Consider the following 13032-nt stretch of genomic DNA (forward strand, 5'->3'; position numbering starts at 1 on the left):
ATAATGAGCCATGGAAGGTATGTTCAAGGTTAATTCGGACTCTACCTTTTCTTGTTACATCCTGAATATTCAACCCAATCCCTGTGTAAAATGCAACTCCACCACACCTTTAAGTGCAGCTTTAAAGCAAAGGGGGAACCTTTTAAAGACCAAGGTGTCACAGGTGTATTGGACTCCTGTTGCCACTATAACAAAGTACCACAGATTTAACGGCTTAAAACAACACAAATGTTAATATCTTCGCGTTCTGGAGGGCAGAAGTCCAAAATGGGTCTCACTGGGTTAAAATCAAGGTGCCAGCAGGTTGCGTTCCTTTTGCAGGCTCTGGGGGAGAATCTGTTTTCTGGCCTTTTCCAGTTTATGGAGGCTGCCCAAATTCCTTGGGCTCATGGCCCCTTCCAGCTTCAAAGCCAGCACTGGCTGGTTGTGTCTGTCTCCTGTCGATCACTCTGACACTGACTCTTCTGCCTTACATCCTTTAAGGACCCTTGTGATTATATTGGCCCCACCTGAATAATGCAGGATACTCTTATTTTAAGGTCAACTGATTAGCAACTTTAATTCCGCCTGCAACCTTAATTCCCCCTGGCCACGTGACATAACATAGTCACAGTTTCCATCTTTGGAAGGCCATTATTCTGCCTACCACAATAGGAATTTACGAGTTGGAGAATCTTTTTTTTTTTAATTTATTTTGGCTGCACCAGGTCTTAGTCGCGACATGCGGGATCCTCGTTGCGGTATGCGGGATCTTTTTAGTTGCGGCGTGCGGACTCCCAGTTGTGGCATGCGTGTGGGATCTAGTTCCCCCACCAGGGATTAAACCCGGGCCCCCTGCATTGGGAGCGTGGAGTCTTACCTATTGGACCACCAGGGAAGTCCCAAGAGTTGGAGATTCTTAACGGCAGCCCTCCTCACTCCCTGGCAAGATAGACTGTTTTCCGAGTAAGTGCCATAAGGATGGAGTCTCTACACAGGCACGCCCAGTGCTTGGCACTTGGTGGATGGTCAACATGCACAACACACAATGAACACAGACACCACACACAGATCCACAGATATACTCAGATATGTGACACAATATAGGCAGAGGCAAACACAGTTACATACACAACACACAGATATATAGACACACATTTATTCATATAAGGTGTGACTAAGTATAAAGCAATGAGATTGATGCCAATCTTATTCCTTTATATTACATTTCTGTAACTTTGAAATGAGCTTGTTCTCCATACTGGCAAATTGTCTTTCTTTGGTAAGAGCTAAATTATGGTTAATGATTAGGTTAATTAATCCAGGCATACTGTTTTGGCTTAAAAACTAAATACAGGGCTTCCCTGGTGGCACAGTGGTTAAGAACCTGCCTGCGAACGCAGGGGACACAGGTTTGAGCCCTGGTCCGGGAAGATCCCACATGCCACGGAGCAACTAAGCCCATGGGCCACAACTACTGAAGCCCGCACGCTTAGAACCCGTGCTCCGCAACAAGAGAAGCCACCGCAATGAGAAGCCCTCGCACGGCAACCAAGAGTAGCCCCCCCTCGCTGCAACTAGAGAAAGCCCGTGCGCAACAACGAAGACCCAATGCAGCCAAAAATAAAAATAAATAAAATAAATAAATTTATTAAAAACAAAAACAAAAACAAAAAAAAACTAAATACAGTAAGAGACTGAGTTTCTCATTTAGGTCCTAAACTGGCTCTGTGGGTTATTCCTAAAGAAACGACTCCCAGTGCTTTGGACCAACTTCAGTGAAGTTACACTTAAGCATCAGCTTCTGCTGTTCGGAAGGACAGTACTCACCTGGGTGGACTGTACCGGGCACCCGTTGTGCCCCATGTTAAGTCCTCTGACCCCAGCTTTATCACGTGACTAGTTCTGAGCAGGTGTGAGCAACTTCACACAGGTGCAGTCTGACTGTGCCTCCCACCTCTGTCCCAGGGACATCCACGACCACCCCCTTGGCACTTAGACGTATGCAACTTGGACATTCGGGGGAGTCAATGCCCATAGGGTCCCCTTTGACTAACTGGGGAGAGGAATCAATGGATAGATGCTTTCCCCTTTCATCCTCCAGGTGGAGAGTTCTGAGGCACATTTCTTAGGTTCCTCAAAAGGTCTTGCAGGATTAAGCAAGACCTGCAGAAGTGACCGATAGAGGTACCCAATTCAATAACACACCTTGTATTGGTTTCCTCTCTTTCTCTGTTTCACTCCTCTCACTCCCACATAAACTACCTGAGCACAAGCATTTGTCTCAGGTTCTGCTTCGGGGGGGGCACCCAAGTGAAAAGAGTTGGTCAGAAGTAGCCCTAGAAATCAGACCCTCAGGGATATTTAGGATGGGATATTTAGAGCTGAGTCTATTTGCCAGTCAGGTGGCAGTGATAGTGAGTGGGGTGGGGAGAATCCCTGATCTACTGTATTTACTCAGACTCTCCTGTGTGGATTGAGATGTGATACAGGTGGAAAGGGAAGTGATTGCTGTGGCATCTGAATGGTATGGGGATAAGTTATAAAGCTTGAGTTGGTTGCCTTTTGTTAACCATTTTGGAAGCCTCGGAAAAAGAAAATGCAAAACAGTTCAGACAACTATAATCTGAAGAGGTTCTGTGAAAACCAGACTGCATCTCTGGCAGTACTTAAGGAGACACTTGTCTCTCCCAGTCCCAGGGCACACTGTGCTGAGAATCAGGCCCAGAATCTAATTGTAAGGGTGGCAGACCCATTAAGGAGAACCAATGTCCATCCTTGACAAATTTTCAATATCAAAGTCAGGATGCTAAAAGGGAAAAATGTAGGACCTTGAGACCTGAAATGGGACATCTGTGTAAATAAGACTTAAACCTCTAGAATCCCTTGAGCCCTTTGGACTGGCAAAAGCGGCCCCCTGCCCCTTAAAAGCAGCCTCCCCTTGCTTGGAGACCATGGAAAGATTGCACTCGAAGCAGGTACCCTGCAGCATGATGTTTACTCTCAAGATCCATTGCTGCCACACTCATTACTGCCAGGCAGGTAAATAGGGCCACATCTCAGTTCCGCCCAAGTAGGGGAAATACAGTCCCTGCTCCAGAGGGAAATCACTTATCTGTTGAAGGAACTACAGGATGTGGCTGATCCATCTTAGCAAGCGCCAGCAGAAGACATATAAGAATGACTGGGTCTTGAGGGGCCCAGAATACATCTGGGAAGGGGATAATTTTTTTACATGGAAAAACTCACTTGTGACTCAAGGTTCAATGCCATGGCATTGGCACCTGGAATGTATCTTAGTACACGGCCAGTGTTGCTCCTTGAGGCTTACCCATGATATGAACTTATACAGTAAATGAGGTGGAGATGCTGCACTGCCTTGGCCGAGAACTAAGGAAGAGTCAGATGGTCCGGGGAGGAGGCCATAGTTAGATGGATTTGTTATGTGAGACTGGGGACCCCATCACCTGACCACGCTCCTCAGGAGAGCCAGAGTGTCACTAAGGCAGTGATGAGGTACTGGAGAGGGGCCACTAGATCCTTGGAGAGGCCCTGAAACGGTCACCTCTGCAAGCCAGGCTGGACAGCAGGAGCTGCTGCCGTAGAACTGGGGCTCCCTAGTGTCAGTGGGGATTATGGAATTCCAGAATAGTAGAGGCCGGGTGAAGGCAATTAACTGGTATCATGGACAGCAGGGCCTCATGTACTTTCTAGATCTAAGTCAGTTTACAGACCCAGAGCCCATTGATTGAAGGATAGGCTGGCTCCCCTTGAGGAAACCCCCTCTGTTACCATCACATGTATTCAATACATTATTTAATAAACAATACATTTATTCAGTAAACATTTCCCTGATCCTTCCCTAAAGGGTAACTATAGTGGGGAAGGGAATTCTCACATCTTTTGAGGAGCATTGAATCCCAACATCCCCATTAAAATTAAGGGTATGAGATGACACTGATACCAGGGCACCTGCTATTATGTTCTTCTGGAGTAGCTGGAGATGGGTTTGTGGAGGCCAGGGGATAAAAGATGTTCTGGCCCAAGTCTGCCTCTAGGGGGTTTAATGGGCCCACAGACCCTCCCTGTGGCTCTTTCCCCAGCTCCTACTGATAAGAGGGTTTTGGTAGGAAAAGCTGAATGGAAGTGCTTGAAACTATACCATCCCCAGCCAAGATGACAAGTCAGAAATGACTCTACATCCTAGGTGCAACTGCAGAGAACAGCACCACCAGCAAAGACTTAAAGGATGCAAGAGGCTGGTGGCTGTCCATATCATCTCCCTGCAGAATTCACTCATTTGATTGCTGTGAAATCAGATGGATAGTGGTGAGCAATGGTGGACTACTGCAAACCTAACCGAGTGGTATTCCCTCTCGCTACTGCCATGCTTGGGGTGTTATCATGATTAGAACAGGTTATACAGTCCCTGGCCTTTGGTAAGCAGCTATTAATTGATAAATGCATTCTACTCAATTCCCATCCATAAAGAAAATCAAAACCAGCTCACTTTTACATGAGAAAGGCAGAAGTGCCCATTTACTGTCTAGCCCAAGGGCTATATTAACTCTCTTGCCCCCCCATCAGAATATAATCCACAGGAGCTTTGATCCCCTTGACATTCCAAAGAATCCAACTGCTCCCATTATATTGATAACATGGTGCTGATGGGACCTGCGGAGCAGAAGTGGCTAATGCCCTAGGAAGGCACATGAGCACGAGAGGATGGGAAAGAAACCCCATGAGGATTCAGGGGCCTGCCGCATGGATGGTATTTTTAGTGCTCCTGCGGTCTAGGGCACTTGGAAGCATCCCCTTCAAGATAAAGGATAGGTAATTGCACCTGGCACTCTGCTACTGAGAAAGAGGCACAAGGCCTAGTGGGCCGCTTCGGAATTTTGGGCCTGTGCTCTTTCCTTCTGAGGGAAAAGAATACCCCATTTTGGCTGAGCACACACCTTGGTGTGGGACCATCTTATCACTTTGCTCCCCCAAGTGTAGTTTCCATGTCAGCATTTTAATCTTTGACAGCAGTCCTGGCCCCTCTGATCCCTGATGGTCAGCCAACAGGGCAGGAACCCTCTCTTCTCAGCAATCTCCTAGTTAACTCTCTTAGGTGACCAAGGGGATGCCTGGTAGTGGTGGCCATGTCCTCAGGGAGGGTGTTCTAATTGGTTCCCATTCCAGTCACTCAGTCCCAGCTTCTCCTGGCCTTCCTGTGGGAAGTACCGCTGACACACCAGCTGTAGGCCTCACAGCTGATTCAAGCTCCTCAAAGGCCCCAAATCCTTCCCTTTCAGCCCTATTTACTGTGGTATTTATAGTCCAAATGTGAAGGGTATTAATCCTCCTTCCCTTCCTTTCTTTGCTTAAAATAAGAATCAGTCCACCCTTCTATTAAGCCAGATTTGCATAACACTGCCTGAGAAGAAACCTCCTCAGGGCCCAGGGACCAGAGCCTCTGAACTCTCCGTCTTTATACAGGGTTTCTGAAAAAGCTCTGTTCCTCTTTGAAGGCACAGGGGGAATCAGGAGAGACTTCCCTCAAATGCTTTCCCTTCAAGTAGCTGAACCTTTGCATTTCTAAGCAGCTTCCAGCCCGAGCTCTAGAGAGTCCCTTCCCTCGTTAGAAAGAGAGGAGAGGGGGAGTCCAAGGTCACCACTGTGGGTCTCATGAAATAAGCTCAAGTGAAACATTCAGCTTCGCAGGGAACTGATTTGGGGGCCTGGTCAGGTACCCACACACACACTCTGCATCAAGTAGGTGGAGGGGCAGGTAGCCCCTCACTCACCCTCCATCCCTGACTGGGCTCCCCACCAAGGAGCAGTTGACCCACAAAGGTGACTTGGCATCCACAGTTTCTACCCCTCCCCCATACTGGACGACAGTTCTTTAATTAGGCCTTGCTAAAAAACATGGGGGGAGGGTTCTTTCATCATAAACTATAGATAAACAATGAATGGGATTTAGTAAATTAGTTATAGAAATACGAAAACTGTTTAAAAGTATAACACATAGGCGTGGATTCCTCCTCGCTAGGAATTAGTTCTAGTCATGTAACCAGGCAAGAGAGGCTAAACTAAGTCATTCCTGTTCACCGTCATCTTCTTTATTTAAACATTTACTTGAGAAATACAAAAGTGAAAAATGGCTTATAATTAAGAGAATGAAAAGACAAGTCACAGACTGGGCGAAAATATTTGCAAGACACGTATCTGAGAAAGGACGTGTATCCAAAATATACAAAGAATTCTTAAAACTCAACAGTAAGTAAACAAACAACTCAAAAGAGGGCCTCCCTGGTGGCGCAGTGGTTAAGAATCTGCCTGCCAATGCAGGGGACACGGGTTCGAGCCCTGGTTTGGGAAGATCCCACATGCTGCGGAGCAACTGGGCCCGTGAGCCACAACTACTGAGCCTGCGCGTCTGGAGCCTGTGCTCCGCAACAAGAGAGGCCGCGATAGTGAGAGGCCCGCGCACCGCGATGAAGAGTGGCCCCCACTTGCCACAACTAGAGAAAGCCCTCGCACAGAAACGAAGACCCAACACAGCCATAATAAATAAATTAAAAAAAAAAAATGGGCAAAAGATCTGAACTGGCACCTCATCAAAGAAGGTATACAGATGGCAAATAAGCATATGAAAAGATGCTCCACATCACATGTTATTAGAGAATCACAAATTAAAACAATGAGATATAACTACACACCTATTAGAATGGCCAAAATCCAAAACAGTGGCCACACCAAATCCTGGTGAGGATGTGGAGCGACAGGAACTCTCATTTAGTGCTGGGGGGAATGAAAAATTGTATAGCTTCTCGGAAGACAGTTTGGTGGTTTCTTACAAAGCTAAACATACTCTCACCGTACAATCCAGCAATTGCCCTCCTTGGTATTTACCCAAATGAGTCGAAAACATATGTCCACCCAAAAGTTTATAGCAGCTTTATTCACCATTGCCAAAAACTGACAGCAGTCCAGATGTCCTTCAGTGGGCGAATGGATAAACAAACGGCGGTACATCCTGACAGTGGAATATTATTTAGCAATAAAAAGAAATCAGCTCTCAATCCATGAAAAGACATTGAGGAGCTTTAAGTGCATACTACTAACTGAAAGAAGCCAGTGTGAAAAGGCTACATATATATAGTTGCAGTTATAGGACATTCTGAAAAAGGCAAAAGAGACAGTAAAAAGATCAGTGGTTGCCAGGGAGGTGGTGGGGAGAGATGAATAGGTGAGCCCAGGGTATGATTAGGGTGGTAAAACTATTCTGTATGATATTGTAATGGTGCACACATGACATTATACATTTGTCAAAACTCAAAGTACTGGCATTTCCCTGGCGGTCCAGTGGTTAAGACTCTGTGTTCCCAATACAAAGGGCACAGGTTCGATCCTTGGCTGGGGAGCTAAGATCCCGAATGCTGCACTGTGAGGCCAAGAAATGAACAAAAAATTAAAAAACAGAAAAAACCCCCAAAACTCTAAGTACTGTACAACACAAAGAGTGAACCCTAATGTGAAACTAAGGGCTTCAGCTAATAATAATATATCAGTATTGGTTCGTCAATTATAATAAATATACCACACCAATACAAGATATTAATAATGGAGGAAACTGTCTGGAAGGGACTTTGGGGGAAAGGAAAGGGAATATATGGAACTCTGTATACTCTCTGCTCAATTTTTCTATAAACCTAAAACTGCTCTAAAAAATAGTCTATTCATTTAAAAAAAGATCTATAATTCCATTTTTTTTAAATCACATAAAGTTAGAAGTAGATATTCCAGCCTATTTCATTCCCCACTCTACACATTCCCAGTAAGGTAACCATTGTTTATAACTTGATGTGCATGCTTCCTGATTCTTTCCCTAAGTTTCTACAAATATATTGATATTTATACCTATCTATCTAGCATCGCACATCAAAAAAAAAAAAAAGATGAAATCATGTTTTACATATTAGTCTGCAACTTGCTTATTGCACTTACATTAAGGACCTCTTTCCGGGAGGTACATGTAGATCTCACTCTTTGTTGGCAACCACGGCTGTTACCATCTCATGGACACTCACCGTGGTCATTAGGCAGAGTTTTGACTGTTAAAGAAGATTCACAGAATCCAATTGACAATGCTTGCAAATCTACAGTTTATTGCAGGAAAAGTATTAAAAACATTGAAGTAAGACAGCAAGGGATCCAGAGAGGCCAGGTATAAACTCCTACTGTCCTCCCTCTGTAAGAGCCATACCAGACACTTTCTCTTTTGGGTCACAGGTGTGCCACAAAACACCTCAGACCTAGGAAGCCCCAAATGCAGTTTCCACCAGGGCTTCTTACACCCTGCTGGTCACATAGGCATATTTCTTGCTGGTTTACCATCCCCAGCAGCAGAGACCTTCAGGGGTCTCGCCAAAACCAGGTACAAATCATCAATTTCACTATTGTCAACAAACAATGATGAACAAAGTAAAAGTAGAGATAAAAAATAAACCCTGCTGACCAGCTGATACAAATTCCTCAGACCCGTGGTTACAAAACAACACTATTAATCAGTACATTTAATGACTTGACCAGGGGTCTGTGCTATGCACGAACGTCTCTTATTTCAGTAAATCAGCTTGCGCTAATTCCAGTCCTGCTTGAATTAACCCTCACAATACACCATGCTATGTATGAACATACTCTATTCAACTATTCCCGTGTTGATGAGTATTTAGGCTATTCCTCTCCCCCATTCCATGTCCCACCCCAACTGCTATCATAAACCTGGCCACAGTGAACATCCTCATACATATATGCCTACACGTATCATATGTTCATTTCCGTAGCATACAGCTCTCAAATGAGTCACTTTCCTTTGCCCTTCTTTTTTTTTTTTTTTTTTAATTAATTAATTTATTTATTTATTTTTGGCTGTGTTGGGTCTTCGTTTCTGTGCGAGAGCTTTCTCTAGTTGGTGGCGAGCGGGGGCCACTCTTCATCGCGGTGCGCGGGCCTCTCACTATCACGGCCTCTCTTGTTGCGGAGCACAGGCTCCAGACGCGCAGGCTCAGCAATTGTGGCTCACGGGCCTAGTCGCTCCGCGGCATGTGGGATCTTCCCAGACCAGGGCTCGAACCCATGTCCCCTGCATTGGCAGGCAGATTCTCAACCACTGTGCCACCAGGGAAGCCCCCTCCTTTGCCCTTCTTGATCTGTCTTTCCTGTCTTCTTTCCCTGTGTGTTAGGAGGATGGGGACTCAGTGTGTGGCATTGCTGTGCTCAGATGCTCACATTCCTGTTAGGGTTTTGCTGTGCTCACTACAGATTCCCTAAAGTGCCAGCTTCAACTTCAGCTCTCTACACCTGCACTGGGACCCCACTGTCTTCTGGCTTTCTGCCTCTCAATTCTCCTACCCTTTTCCTCCAAAGAATGTGATTACTTCTCTCGTAGGTCAGGGCTCTCAATCTCTCTGCAAGTAAAAGGGATCGTTTCTCTAAGGCACTTCTATTATTTTGAAAGTAGACTTTTCCTGATAGAACCTACACCCACAAGCATGAGCCTAAGGAAAACAAAGCAAAACAAATCTACTTTATGTGCTAATTAGCTGCTGTAACAGAGAAACTCCAAATCTAATGGCTTAACATCAGGAGAGTTCAATTCCCCTCTTCTAAGCCCACATGGCTGCAGAGTGGGGAGCTCTCTACACCCTGCTCAGGGATCCAAGTTCCTTCCATTTTGTGCCCTTCTCCTCCTCTAGAACTTTATAGAGTCCTCTCCACTCAGCCAGCAGATGGAGAAAGAAAGAGACAGGAGGGCCACACAAGCCTGAATGTGCAGCAGATTGTGGTGGTTTAAAAATATATCCACAGGGACTTCCCTGGCGGACCAGTGGTTAAGACTCTGCACTCCCAGTACAGAGGGCACAGGTTCAATCCCTGGCTAGGGAACTAAGATCCCACATGCCGCACGGCGTGGCCCAAAAAAAATCCACAAATTCTTTGATATACCTTCCTTCAAGAAGTGGAGTTTAATTCTCTTCCCCTTGAGCGCAGGCTGGACTTAGTGAGTGACCTACTTCTAACAAATAGAGTTCAGAAGTAAAGGTCAATTTCAAGATTAGGTTATAAAGAGACTGCAGCTTCCATCCCAGGTGCTGTCACTCTTTTTCTACCATCACTCACCCTGAAGGAAGCCCTGTCTTGAGCAGTTCTGTGGGAGCCCATGCAGCGAGGAATGGAAGAACCCCCAGTCTCAATCAAATCTTCAGAGGCTGCAGCCCCAGCCAATAGATTGATGAGAGACCCTCAGCCAGAACCATCCAGGTAAGCCACTCTTGGGTTCCTGACTCTCAGAAACTGTGTGAGGTAGTAATTATTTGTTGTTTTAAACTGTTAACTTTGGGGATAATTTTTTATAGAGCAAATAAATAACTTGCTTTAAATTGCTAAGTTTGGGGATACTTTGTTACACAGCAATAGATAACTAATACACATATCCACCTGCATTTCATTGGCTAGAACTCAGTGACATGGTCACATAACTGCAAGAGAGGCTGGGAAATACAGTCTAGGTGTGTCCCCAGGAAGAAAGGGAAATAGATGTGGTGAACAGCTAACTTGTGTCTATTACTTCATGGAACTTCCGGGATTCCTCTCCCACTTGGCAGAAAAAAAGTCAAGTCCATCAACTCCTGGGTGATGATAAGAGCCAAAGCTCTCACTTTTGACTACTCATTGCTTGTTTTAGGTGTATTTAGGAAGTAAGGAATGCTAAACCCAAATTTACATTTTATTTTATATATTTAAATTTTAGACGAATAATTCTAATTGTATTATTGATTGTTTTTCTTAAAGCTTCTGCAAAATTGTTTACAAAAACAATTGTATTATTTATGATCTCAATGTTGCAAGAATAAATATGTATTCATATGCCATGAAAAGGGATTGGAAAGAAATATACAAAATATTAAACATGTTATTCCTACGTGGTGAGATGATCACTGACTTTCACTTATTTTGTGTGCATGTGTATTTGTATTTTCCAGTTTTTCTAAGATGAAGATATGTGTGTTATTTTATAATCAGAAAAGATCATTATAAAAACAAAGAAAATTATAAAAATAAAGATGATAAAATAAAAACAATATAAATAATGATTATAAAAAACAAAAAGCCAATTCCTCTGTGTGAGAGCCGCACAAAGTGAGCAGGCAGGGGTGGGGTTCCAGCTGAGAAGCACCTGTTCTGTTCAGGTTGAGCCTGGACCACACTTGAACTCCGGGGAGCCCCGTCTCGGCTTGTCAGTTCCCCTACCTCGGGGAGACCTGAGCTGACTGGCTTCCCAGGGTGACTGAACCTTTGATTCACTGCGGGGACAATCACTATCATGCTTGATGTGGTCAGATTATTCTCTCTACCTAAACTTTCCCCCCTTCATGAACGGAAAGCGTTTGTCTATGAGGAAGACTTCTCCCTAATGATTTCCTGTCTCCTCGATTCCACAGCCACCTACTCACTAAAATGAACAAATCTTCATTTCAGTTTATCAGAATCGCATTGAGGGGTGGTTTCCTCTGCGCTGTGCATCCTCAGGTACCTGCTTCTTTCCCTGTCTTGTCTGCCAGGCTCTGAGCTCCATATCACTGCTAGAGGCCGTGGTTAAGAGCAGAGGTTCGGGGGTTCAAACACACACACACACACACACACACACACACACCCTGCCACTTCCTACTATGTGATTTTGGACAAGTCACTTAACCATTTAGTTTCCTCATCTGTAAAATGGGGCTAAAACCCTTCATAACTGATGTCACACATTTAAAACCTTCAGAACAATGCACAGCACATAGAGCACTGTAAAGGTTGTGGGTAAGAATCATGAAATTAGACAGGATTCCCGCCTCTGCGGAGCTTACAGCTTAGTGGGGAAAGACAGACATGGAATACATAATTAGAAATATGATGTGACAGAAAAGGAGGGGAAGTAGAATTCAGTGACCTAGGAGGTCGGATTTATCAGATGAGCCTTTCTTCAGATGAAGAAACTGGGGCTCAGGAAAATTAAGTACCTTTCTCTAGATCTCTCTCTTAGCTACGTGGTGGAGCTGGGGTTCAAACCTGATCTGTCTCACTCCAAGCCCTTGCATTCAGGACCACATTGTGACATTCCTGAGTGGAATGCACTTTGCCTCTGTGGGCCCCTTCCTCCATTAAAAAAAAATATTAAAAATCATATGTTTACAACCTCATTGATATAAAAACAAATATAACCCAGATTGGGTTATATTCATTTTTTTCCTTCTGATCGTAAAAGAAATTAAACCATTTTCAGGGGCTCCTAAAAAAGTATCGTGGGCCACAGGCCCTGTCCATGCTGCTTATCACACAAGCTGAGTATGATACGATATGATTCTGGACCACCAAGGAGCTTCCAGTTCAATGGAAGCTATAAGAACAAAATGACTAATATTAACAATAATTCTAGCTCAGATGTATTGAGTGCTTGCTTATCTCATTTAAGTCTCCCAATAACCTAAGAATTAGTAAATAATATAATATTAGTAAATAATATTATTTTTCCCCTGGCAGGCAAGGAAATGGAGGCCCAGAGGGTTGCCATCACTTGCCCACAGTGATGAACTCGTCAGGGACAGGGGCAGGATTCAGACCCAGGTCTGCGACCACATGCCTGGATCCTTCCCTGTCTGCAGCCCTGCTTCCCATCTACAGCAGGGAAGGCAGGATGAAGGACCCCCTGCAGTAGAGGCACCAGCGAAATGCTGCAACTTAATGATGGGTGCTGACAGAGCATGGGGAGGGGCCTGGGTGCACTTAGGTCTGGGGGAAACTGCCTCTCACCATCACCTCTCTGTTCAGTGCCCAGATGTCCCCAACTGCCAGGCAGGAAGCCTCTTTCCTTTCCTTCTTCTGGCTTACCTCCCCGCTCTGCCGCACCAACTTGCCTAGGCTTAAGCGGGACTGAAAAAGGTTAAGAAACACCCTCTGAGCTGTGAACGTGACCGCAGTGGATCTGAGAGGGCAGGAAACACACACACTGGAAGA

Source organism: Balaenoptera ricei, chromosome 2, assembly GCF_028023285.1.
Source record: "Balaenoptera ricei isolate mBalRic1 chromosome 2, mBalRic1.hap2, whole genome shotgun sequence".
NCBI lineage: Eukaryota > Metazoa > Chordata > Mammalia > Artiodactyla > Balaenopteridae > Balaenoptera > Balaenoptera ricei.